The following is an 11,413-nucleotide window of genomic DNA, read 5'->3' as shown; positions in this document are numbered from 1 at the left end:
CATGATCTCCATCATCGTGTCTTCTTGAAGTTGTCTCGTCAATTATTACTTCTACTACTACAGCTAACGGTTAGCAATAAAGTAAAGTAATTACATGACGTTTATGTTGACACGTAGGTCATAAATAAATTAAGACAACTCCTATGGCTCCTGCCGGTTGTCATACTCATCGACATGCAAGTCGTGATTCCTATTACAAGAACATGATCATCTCATACATCACATATATCATTCATCACATCCTTTGGCCATATCACATCACATAGCATACCCTGCAAAAACAAGTTAGACGTCCTCTAATTGTTGTTTGCATGTTTTACGTGGCTGCTATGGGTTTCTAGCAAGAATGTTTCTTACCTACGCAAAGACCACAACGTGATATGCCAATTGCTATTTACCCTTCATAAGGACCCTGTTCATCGAATCTGATCCGACTAAAGTGGGAGAGACAGACACCCGCCAGCCACCTTATGCAACTAGTGCATGTTTGTCGGTGGAACCGGTCTCACGTAAGAGTACGTGTAAGGTCGGTCCGGGCCGCTTCATCCCACGATGCCGCCGAATCAAGATAATACTAGTAACGGCAAGCATATTGAACAAAATCAACGCCCACAACTACTTTGTGTTCTACTCGTGCATAGAATCTACGCAATAGACCTAGCTCATGATGCCACTGTTGGGGAACGTAGCAGAAATTCAAAATTTTCCTACGTGTCACCAAGATCTATCTATGGAGAAACCAGCAATGAGGGAAGGAGAGTGCATCTACATACCCTTGTAGATCGCTATGCGGAAGCGTTCAAGAGAACGGGGTTGAAGGAGTCGTACTCGTCGTGATCCAAATCACCAGAGATCCTAGTGCCGAACGGACGGCACCTCCGCGTTCAACACACGTACAGCCCGGTGACGTCTCCCATTCCTTGATCCAGCAAGGAGAGAGGGAGAGATTGAGGAAGACTCCATCCAGCAGCAGCACAATGGTGTGGTGGTGGTGGAGGAGCGTGGCAATCCTGTAGGGCTTCACCAAGCACCACGGGAGAGGAGAAGGACTTGGGATAGGGGAAGGGCTGCACCAAAGGCAAAAGGTGTGTTTTGAGAGGCCCTCCTTCCCCACTATATATAGGGAGCCCAAGGGGGGGGGGCACCAGCCCTGGGAGATCCAATCTCCTAGGGGGGAGGGGGCGGCCAAGGGAGGTTTCCCTCCCCCCCAAGGCACCTAGGAGTGCCTTCCCCTTGTGGGACTCTTCCTTTCTTGAAACCCTAGGCGCATGGGCCTCTTGGGGCTGGTGCCCTTGGCCCATGTAGGCCAAGGCGCACCCCCTACAGCCCATGTGTCCCCCTCGGGGTAGGTGGCCCCACCCAGTGGACCCCCGGGACCCTTCCGGTGGTCCCAGTACAATACTGATGACCCCGAAACTTGTCCCGATGACCGAAACAGGATTTCCTATATATAAATCTTTACCTCCGGACCATTCCGGAACTCCTCGTGACGTCCGGGATCTCATCCTGGACTCCAAGCAACATTCGGTAACCACATATAAACTTCCTTTATAACCCTAGCGTCATCGAGCCTTAAGTGTGTAGACCCTACGGGTTCGGGAACCATGCAGACATGACCGAGACGTTCTCCAGTCAATAACCAACAGCGGGATCTGGATACCCATGTTGGCTCCCACATGTTCCACGGTGATCTCATCGGATGAACCACGATGTCAAGGACTTAATCAATCCCGTATACAATTCCCTTTGTCTATCGGTACGATACTTGCCCGAGATTCGATCGTCGATATCCCGATACCTTGTTCAATCTCGTTATCGGCAAGTCTCTTTACTCATTCCATAACACATCATCCCGTGATCAACTCCTTGGTCACATTGTGCACATTATGATGATGTCCTACCGAGTGGGCCCAGAGATACCTCTCCGTCACACGGAGTGACAAATCCCAGTCTCGATTCGTGCCAACCCAACAGACACTTTCGGAGATACCCGTAGTGTACCTTTATAGCCACGCAGTTACGTTGTGACGTTTGGCACACCCAAAGCACTCCTACGGTATCCGGGAGTTGCACAATCTCATGGTCTAAGGAAATGATACTTGACATTAGAAAAGCTTTAGCATACGAACTACACGATCTAGTGCTATGCTTAGGATTGGGTCTTGTCCATCACATCATTCTCCTAATGATGTGATCCCGTTATCAACGACATCCAATGTCCATGGTCAGGAAACCGTAACCATCTATTGATCAACGAGCTAGTCAACTAGAGGCTTACTAGGGACATGGTGTTGTCTATGTATCCACACATGTATCTGAGTTTCCTATCAATACAATTCTAGCATGGATAATAAATGATTATCATGAACAAGGAAATATAATAATAATCAATTTATTATTGCCTCTAGGGCATATTTCCAACAAAAATAAGAAAGAAACTGGGGCGCAAAGTTGTCTCTACCAGTTTCCGATAGAGCAATGAAATCTAACCGCTGCTCTAAAGATGTCTCGGCAAGGAACCTTCTTTTAGCCAAGTCCTTCAGACCTCTGCTATTCTAGAAGATTCCTCTCATATTTCATCATGGAATTTTTTAGTGGTTCGAATCCTAGCACTCCTACGAACTGCGGAATCGGGATAGATCTTCCGTTTCCACTTACGCTTTGGTTTACTAGGCTCTGTCGCCCGGTTCTCATAACCGGGTTCACTTATACTACTAGCATCATTCTCTAGGGGTACATCATCTTCCTCAGGGTCATGATTGGGGGGGTGCTAGATCCGCACACAGATTATCGAGCACTCTAACCCCTAACGCATCAATCTCATCATCATTCATTGGTTTAACCGCTGCAAGATTACGAATAGTCTCTAAGGCACGTTCCGCCTCCAAATCTAATAGATCATTCACCGAGTTGGTAATCTCACTATCCGTGGCACCTAGTGAAACTCCTAATTGGTTTGCATTGTTTATAATCTCCTCATTAGAAAAATGCAATAAGAAATTAGATATGTTGACGGACATACTAGAAGATGATGCAACCTCCTGAAGCTTGGCCGCCCTCATAGCGCACCGCTGCTGCATATCATCCACCTCCGGGAGGTCGTGGATGCGAGCACTCATCCGTCTCCCCGTCGAGACAGGGTCCGGGATCCCGCCAAATGCGACAACCTCCTCCCTAGTAAAACCTGGCACTGAGTCTCTCAAAGGGTCACCCGAGGTTACCAGAGAAGGCGGCTGCGGGCTCCCGAGCCCCTCAGACAAGTGCCCCACACCGGGGACCCCGGACACGGGAACGAGCGAAGATGGGATGACGGGGGCCGCCTGCCCGCGCCCTCCTCCCACCCCACCCGCCGGCTCAGACGGATGAGCCGTCGGCAAAGGAGAGACGGTCCTCCTGATCATCGGGGAAGAAGGAGGAGCTAGGGCCTCCTGCCCCAGCCCCCCCCCAACGCAGCTGCTGTCGCGGGTGTCGCCGCCACCACCGGAGTAGCAGGAGTCGAGGCCGCCTGCCTCGGGCTCCCTCTCCCAGCACAGGCCGACCCCCTCGGGGCCGGCGTCACCGACGCCACCGGGATCGGGATAGGGAGGGGAGAAGGCGAGGCCACCTGTTCCGAACCCCCTCCCCACGCCCCACCTCGCCCGCAGTCGCCGACACTGGAGTCGCGTCCACGTGAGACACCAGGACAAGAGAAGCACCCTCCGGCCTCCCCTCCGCAGCTCCAACCAATGTCCTTGCCGACCGTCCAGCAAAAGATCCAGCATCCCCCTCAAACTCCAACAGAGGGAGCGTGCGCTCAAAAATATCATCAGAATCTACCCGGTCACTCCAGAGTCTGGGAGGTGCCGAGGCTAGCTCAAAAGACCCAAAATGCAGCGTAGTCATGGGCACCACTGGTGATGCTGCGGGCTCAACCCCGGTCCCATCCCCAGGCAACTGAGTAGCTGGGTGAGAACCGTTAGACCCCTCTCGCGCGGGCTCATCAGACGGTGCCCCCTTGGCCCCCGCATTGCCGTCACTGTCTTGCATGTCAACATCGTTTCCATTAACCGCATCAGCAAATAGATCAGTGTCCTCAAACTCGATCTCTAGTGGGAACACCTCTCCCCTATAGGTCCAGTTGACCTTATCAGGCACGAACTCAATATCCAGAACACTCACTAAAAGCCGGGCCACCTCATGGGCACGTGTAAAAGCCATATCCACTCTTTCTGTCTTCCCAACCATAATACCCATACTAGCCACCACTCGAGCATCCTGCAGAGGCTTAGATGGAGCCCCTAAAAACCGCAACCAGACATGCGTAAGCGCCTTTCCCTTAGGCTCTACCTGCTTCCACTCGTGAAACTCCAGGATACACTTAGTATCGGGGACTCTACACAAGCCAAAGCTCAGCAATCTCTGCAAATCATCCACATTTGGGAAATCAACCTTAAAAACATTGTCCTCGAGAAGCACGAACTCCCATCGAAAATCGCCGGGAGCCAGCTCCTAAAGCCTCCTCACAATCCGAGCCTCAGTCACCTCTCCCTGGGTCGCTTTCACAATCCCGGTGGTCAAGCTCAGGGTCTCCTCCAGGACCTCTCTCGCAGCCGGGGACTCAAAAAACATGAGCTCAGCACAATAGACTCCATACATAGTCAGCGACGGAGGCAGGTCACGCAACAACGGGCACTCCCCCGAGTCATGTGCAAGCTTGCCACACGACTTACACAGCTCGGCCACGCACTCAGCAATGAAGTGGCCTTTCTCACCACAACGGTAACAAAACGCTGCTTTTCGAAGGCTCTATCGCCTCACCACCCAGGGTCGTCTCCCCCAGATTCTGATGTCCTCCACGAAATCGAGCAACAAAGACCACACCACCATCGTACTTGGTAGGTGGGCTATCAAACCGTGTAACTATGCCCTTCAATTCTAAATACCATGTGGTTTTGGTCTCTCGAAGTGGTTTTCATCAAAGTTGTGCTGATGCGTAGGCCTCGTCGCGGTCGCATGGCTCTCGTATCATCATTTTTTCTTCGGAAATCTCCATATAATGCTAGAGAAAAGATCCAAATACAATAGTGATTTAAAATCATGGTCAAAAATACAATTCTTAAAAATGTTCACAAATTTGGCTGGACTCGTAACTCTTGCCAGAAATATCAAACATTTAATAAAAACATTTTGAAAACATTGAATGATATTTTGGGGTTTTTTGCCCTCTTATTAAAGTTTGAGGCTTTTAATTTCCTTCAGTTCATTTTTTTTTAATTTATACATGATGCATGGATGCTTCTAATGCAACTATTTACGACTGACGACACTGTAATATTTTACGGTTGTGACAACACGTGTACTACTCCTCTTCTCAAGCTCCAATAGCATTTAAACAGAATCCCTTATAAAATGGTCTGAACTCTTTTCCGAGAGTAACTAATCAACGAGTACTCCTTGGGGAGCCCTGGAAGGGTCACATTTGGGTGGGCACAAAGCGTCACTTGGCGCGCTCTCTGTCGTCGCCACGTATCGCATGCCGGACGCTCCCTCCGGATTTTATTTTATTTATTTTTCTGTACGCGTGTTCGGCTCTTAGATGATTTGTTTTTAGTTTTTTTTTTCAGATTTTTTGACTTTTCGGTTTTAAAACACTGAATGTGATGCTTACGTGCAAGGTCGCTCGGGCCGGTCGATTTAGCACAACCGACCGCTTCGCTCGATCGCCGACAAAGGAAAATCGCTTGCTCGCTCAACTCTCCTTGTTCAAACATCAGTTGACAATTGAACCTTTGACCGCTCATAGTTGACCACTGAATTTACAAAATTTTGGAAAACTATACAGATTTGGAAAAGTTCATCATTTTCTAAAAAAAAGAATTTGGAAAAGTTCATGGATTGAAAAAACAGATTTTTAAATTTTCATCAATTTTAAAAAAGGTTCACAAATTTGAATATCTTCATGGATTTGTTAAAAAAACTCAGCTTTAAAAAAAGTTCATTGATTGTGAACAAAAGTTCACCGATTTAACAAAGTTCATCGATTTGAAAGAAATGATGGATTTGAGAAAAAAGTTACAAAAAATTAAAAAAAGTTCACGGGTTTGAAAAAAAGTGCACTAGAAAGTTAGCAAAAAGTAAAGAAAAAACGGAGATTCGGAAATGTTTTGTGAAATCTGAAGAAAAATTCACGCATTTAAAAAGGAAAAAAGAAAAAGGAATAATAGAAAATTAAAAAGAAAAATAAAGTAAAATAACCTAGTAAAAACCAAAGAAAAACCAGCCAAACAAAACTGAAAGAAAAAGAGAACCAGAGTCCTCTTTTTAGCGTTACATTTTACACACAATAATGAAGAAGAAAGAATTTGTTGGCACGGAAGGTTAGGTGTCCCAGTTGGTTATCACATTTTTTTGAATCTCGCATTCGCCCATTTTTGAAGGTTAAAGGAAAAACTGGGCCAACTCCCGAAGAAAGATGGGGCTCGCACATGAGTTTGCATAATACCTTGTAACCGGCGCTAGGGGTGCCAAATAGGAAATGGTGTATCTCTTGTACTAGGCATTAGGGAAGCCCTTTCTTGCATCGCTTCTACACGAGGCAACACTTGGTTCGGCCCACTAACACGTACTCCCTCCGTCCAAAAAAGTTTGACCCAAACTTGTTCCAAACTTGCACAGTGCTAAATACATCCATTTGAGGAACAAACTTTTTCGAACGGAGTGAGTATTTATTTTATCAAAACTTGCTTCACTAATGATGTATATAATGGTTTACTTATTAAAAAATATATTCAGATATGTCAAACAAATCAGATAGTTCAAAAAATAATTGGTACCTCAAAAAATACAAAAGTCTCTATGTATATCAATATAAAATGTTTGTAAATTTTAAGAAAATATGTTCATATTTTTTGAAAGGTTGTGGTCGAACATTAAATGTATGTCTATCTTTGAAATATGCTCATGTGTTTGAAAATTAAGAAATCATTATTGGTTCAAATAAATCATGATACATCTGCTGATATTGATTTAGTATTGTGAATGCTGATAATTTTCCTTAGAAACATGATTATAGTTTATGAAGTTTGACTTACGACAAATTTTATATGTAGAGTAATAATAAAAAAACGTAGGGAGTATGTATTCCTACTTCCTAGTTGATTTTTTAGACAAACATGAGCGCTCTTTGTGAGTGTTAAGGGTTCGATCGCCGAGATGGCTGCCCCAGGAGTCAAAGCTATGTGAACGAGTAAACGAACAGTTTTCGGAAGCTTTTGGAAGGTTTCTCATCGGTTTGGGAACCTTCTTGATGTTCCTAAACTCATTTTTCTTTGCAGTTTTTTCTATGTTCCTTTTCTATTTTTCTTTTTTCTTTCAAAAATTCACATATTGTAGTCGTTTTTCTTTCAATAATGTTCAAAACCGTCAAATTTGTGTGAAAACACAGAAATAATCACTTTACTAAAAATTGGGATTTAATTTTTTTCAAAATTTTCAAATAATGTGTGAAAATACAAAATTAATTACTTTACAAATTTTGGTGGGACTTTTAAATTGTTCACAATAAAAAAATATTCTTGTTTTCCGAAAAATGTTCAGAATTTCAAATTTTTCATAATTTCTACAATTATCGACAAAATTTCAAATTCAAGAATAATTTTAATGAAAATTCTTGATTAATGATTTTTTATATCCATGATTTTTTTTCAAAATCATAAATAGTTTTGGACTTCATGAACGAATTAACGGACATTTTCGAAATCCACAAAAACTTTTTGAATATTAGCTCATTTTTAATACACATAATGTTTTTAATGGTTTCAGTGGATGCATGCACATACCCTATAATGATATGTATCGATTTTAGCGGTGCGTATCATAGCGTTCGATTGCTATGCAAGATAAATGAGAAGTCCATTCTGAAACCGCAAAGCCATTGTTAGAGACGACAAAGCGTTTGTTCTATGTGCGAATGATTTCGGAAACCTTCCACGTTGGTTTTGGAAAGCTTCCATATATTTTTTCTACTGTTTTTTTGTCTTTTCTTTTTCTTTGTGTTTTCACTAGTTTTTCTTTTTGTTTTGTGTTTCTTTATGATTACCATTTGTTTTTTTGGTTTTCTTCTGTTTTTTTACTTTGTCTTTTTCCCAGGTTTTTATGGTTTTTCTTTATATTTTAGTTTACATATTGATTTTCATCGGGGTTTTTTGGTTTTATGTTTTTCTTATATTTTCTGGATATACACGAGCATTTTTAAAAATCCTCAACAATTATAAATTCAAATAAAGTTTTCCAAAAAAACTATGAATTTGCAATTCTTTTTTGAATTCTTGAACAATTTGTGAATTGTTTTTAGGTTTTTTGAATGTTTTTCAAATTCTTGAACAAATTTTTAATATATGAAAGTTTTTGAATTGGTGAACCTAATTTAACTTTGTGAACATTTTTAAAATTTAGGAATTATTTTTAGTTCCATCACGGTTTTCTGAATTTCGAACTTTTTAAAAAACTAATATTTTCTATGTAATTTTCTTTAAAAATTCATGACCATTTTTTAATCATATATTTTAAAAATGTTAAACATGTATATTGAAATGTTCATGGTATATACGAAAATGTACAGTATATATGGAAAAAGTAGACATAGAAAAATATAAGTTTCAAAACATTTATTAGGTATTTAAAAAATTTATACATGTATATTTAAAATGTTCTTGAGGTATAAAAAACATACACCTCTAAATCCAAACATGTGCTCAAAGGGATGTATGTAGCACTGAAATACGTCTAAATACATCCATTTCATCGACAACTAAAATGGGCCAGAGGTATGTTTATGGAAATGACTTATATTTGTTGATGTCTATTTTTTCCATATGCATTGTACATATTTTGTATATATTAGGAACATTTTTATATACTTCCTCCCTACCAAAATATAAGACGTTTGTGCAGTTTAATTTGAACTACATCTTATATTTTAGCATAGATGTAGTACATGTTTAACATTTTTTAAATATATGATTAAGACTCTCTTTGTAAACTAATATAAAAGCATTTAGATCACTATTTTATTGTTCTAAACGCTCTTATATTAATTTACGAAGGGAGTATTATTCAATATTTTGATGTCTCTCATACATTTGTGTATACACATTTAACATTTTCTAATGCGTGATTTCTGTTTTCAAGTTTTGTATATAAAGTGATAACAGATATATTGGACCAAAATACAAGCAAAGCTAAAATAATGAAACAAAAACCGAATGCAAAAATGTGAGAAGAAAAAGCATGGAAGGTTGTCTCGCGTCAAGCGATACATAGGCACGCCCAGGTAATCAGTCCCTCATTACCGAGCAGGTTTAGCCCATCCTTCTTACTTAGTGTTACTTAGGCCAACTCCAGCGCACGACCCCAAACAGACGTCAATTTGGCTCGGATTCTATCCGTTTGGGGCGGGCAATGGGGTCGTGTCTGGGCCTTTTGTGGGATGCGATGGTCGTGCGCCCAATGCACGGTCGCATCCTTTGGCCGAAATCAGAAAACTGAAAAAGGAAGGACCTACAACGCCTAAGGAGTGGTCCTCTCCGGGTTGGTCCAAGCCATGTTGAGATCAAAGTTAATGATCGCCTTATTGAGCTATATCTGCGTGAGGAAGTGATGTGGCGTCAGCGGTCAAGGGTGGAGTGGCTTTCTGCAGGTGACCGGAATACACATTTCTTCCACCTTCGGGCCTCGATGAGAAGGCGGAAAAACTTGATTAAAGCTCTCCAGAAACATGATGGGCAATTAACAGATGATCTTACAGAGATGCAGCAACTTGCGCAAGAGTTTTATAAGAATCTTTACACCTCTGAGGGAGTGGAAGCAGTAGACGATGTTCTCCAGCATGTACCCGCGAAGGTAACAGCCGCTATGAATGAATCACTCACGGCACCATATAAGGAGGAAGAAGTAAAGAAGGCGATGTTCCAAATGTTCCCTACAAAGGCGCCCGGCCCTGATGGGTTTCCGGCACACTTTTTTCAGCGCCACTGGGATATATGTGGAGTCTCGGTCACGAGGGCGGTATTGAGCATAGTCAGGGGAGAGGAGAGCCCGGCTTGTGTCAATGACACGATGTTGGTTTTAATTCCAAAGGTATCGAACCCCACTTTGTTATCTCAACTCCGGCCGATAAGTCTTTGCAATGTCTTTTATGAAATAGCTTCGAAGGTTCTAGCTAACCGTTTGAAGTCAATACTCCCAGACATCATCTCAGAGGAGCAGTCTGCTTTTGTTCCCGGAAGGCTTATTTCCGACAACATAATTTCAGCTTATGGGTGTTTGCATTTTATGAAGAGAAACCGGTCAAGAAACAACAACCACTGTGCGCTCAAGCTCGATATGATGAAGGCATATGATAGAGTGGAATGGAATTATTTGGAAGCAATCATGAGGAAGTTGGGGTTTGCTGCACCATGGGTATCCATTGTCATGAACATGGTCAGGACCGTCTCTTTCTCGATCTTGTTTAATGGAAGTAAATTGGAGGAGTTCAAGCCAACACGAGGTATCCGTCAGGGAGATCCAATCTCTCCATACCTTTTCTTGCTAGCAGCAGAGGGCCTTTCGTGCCTCTTGAAATCTCAAAGTGAATCATCCCAGCTCAGCGGCATTAAGGTGGCGCCATCGGCACCGTCAGTGAACCATCTTTTATTCGTGGATGATAGCCTGCTATTCTTCAAGGCGAGTGTAGATGGAGCAAAGGAGGTGTCACACCTTTTGGATACATATTGCAGGGCCTCGGGCCAACGTATTAACAGGGACAAATCGTCTATTCTCTTCAGTAAGGGATGCCCTCAGATTGTGAGGGATGCAGTCAAGGGGTGTCTATGTTCCAAACGAGTCTCTAAGTGACAGATATCTGGGCATGCCCACAGATGTATATTGAAAGACAGGCACGTTTAAATATTTGAGCAACCGCGTTTGGGACAAGGTGAAAGGCTGGATGGGGAAGTGTTTACCTCTGGATGGGGATGTGGTGGGATCCTACTTCTATGACAAAAAATCATGACATAAAATGGGCTTTTCGTCCTGGGCGGGCCGGAGGCGCAGCTGCATGACATTCTTTGGGCCGTCCATGACGGAAAAAACCATGGTAGAAGCGAGGGCGAGGAAAATTTCGGGGAGTTCCCGGTTACGGTGGGAGGTCGGGGGCCGAGCGATGCGCGCTTCTGTCGTACACATACGCGCGTGTGTGCGAGGCGTAGGCTCTAACTGAACCCGAGCGAGCCGTTGGGCTCTAACTGAACCCGAGCGATTGCACTGCAGGCTACGCGTTACTGAACCCGAGTGATCGATCGATGGCTGTTAACTGAACTCGATCGAGCGATTCCTTCGCTGCTGCTGCTAACTGAAGCCGATCGATGCTGCCTCTGGATGAACAGTGAGCGTT

Source organism: Triticum dicoccoides, chromosome 3A (genome assembly GCF_002162155.2).
Source record: "Triticum dicoccoides isolate Atlit2015 ecotype Zavitan chromosome 3A, WEW_v2.0, whole genome shotgun sequence".
NCBI lineage: Eukaryota > Viridiplantae > Streptophyta > Magnoliopsida > Poales > Poaceae > Triticum > Triticum dicoccoides.
This window is presented reverse-complemented; position numbering follows the sequence as displayed.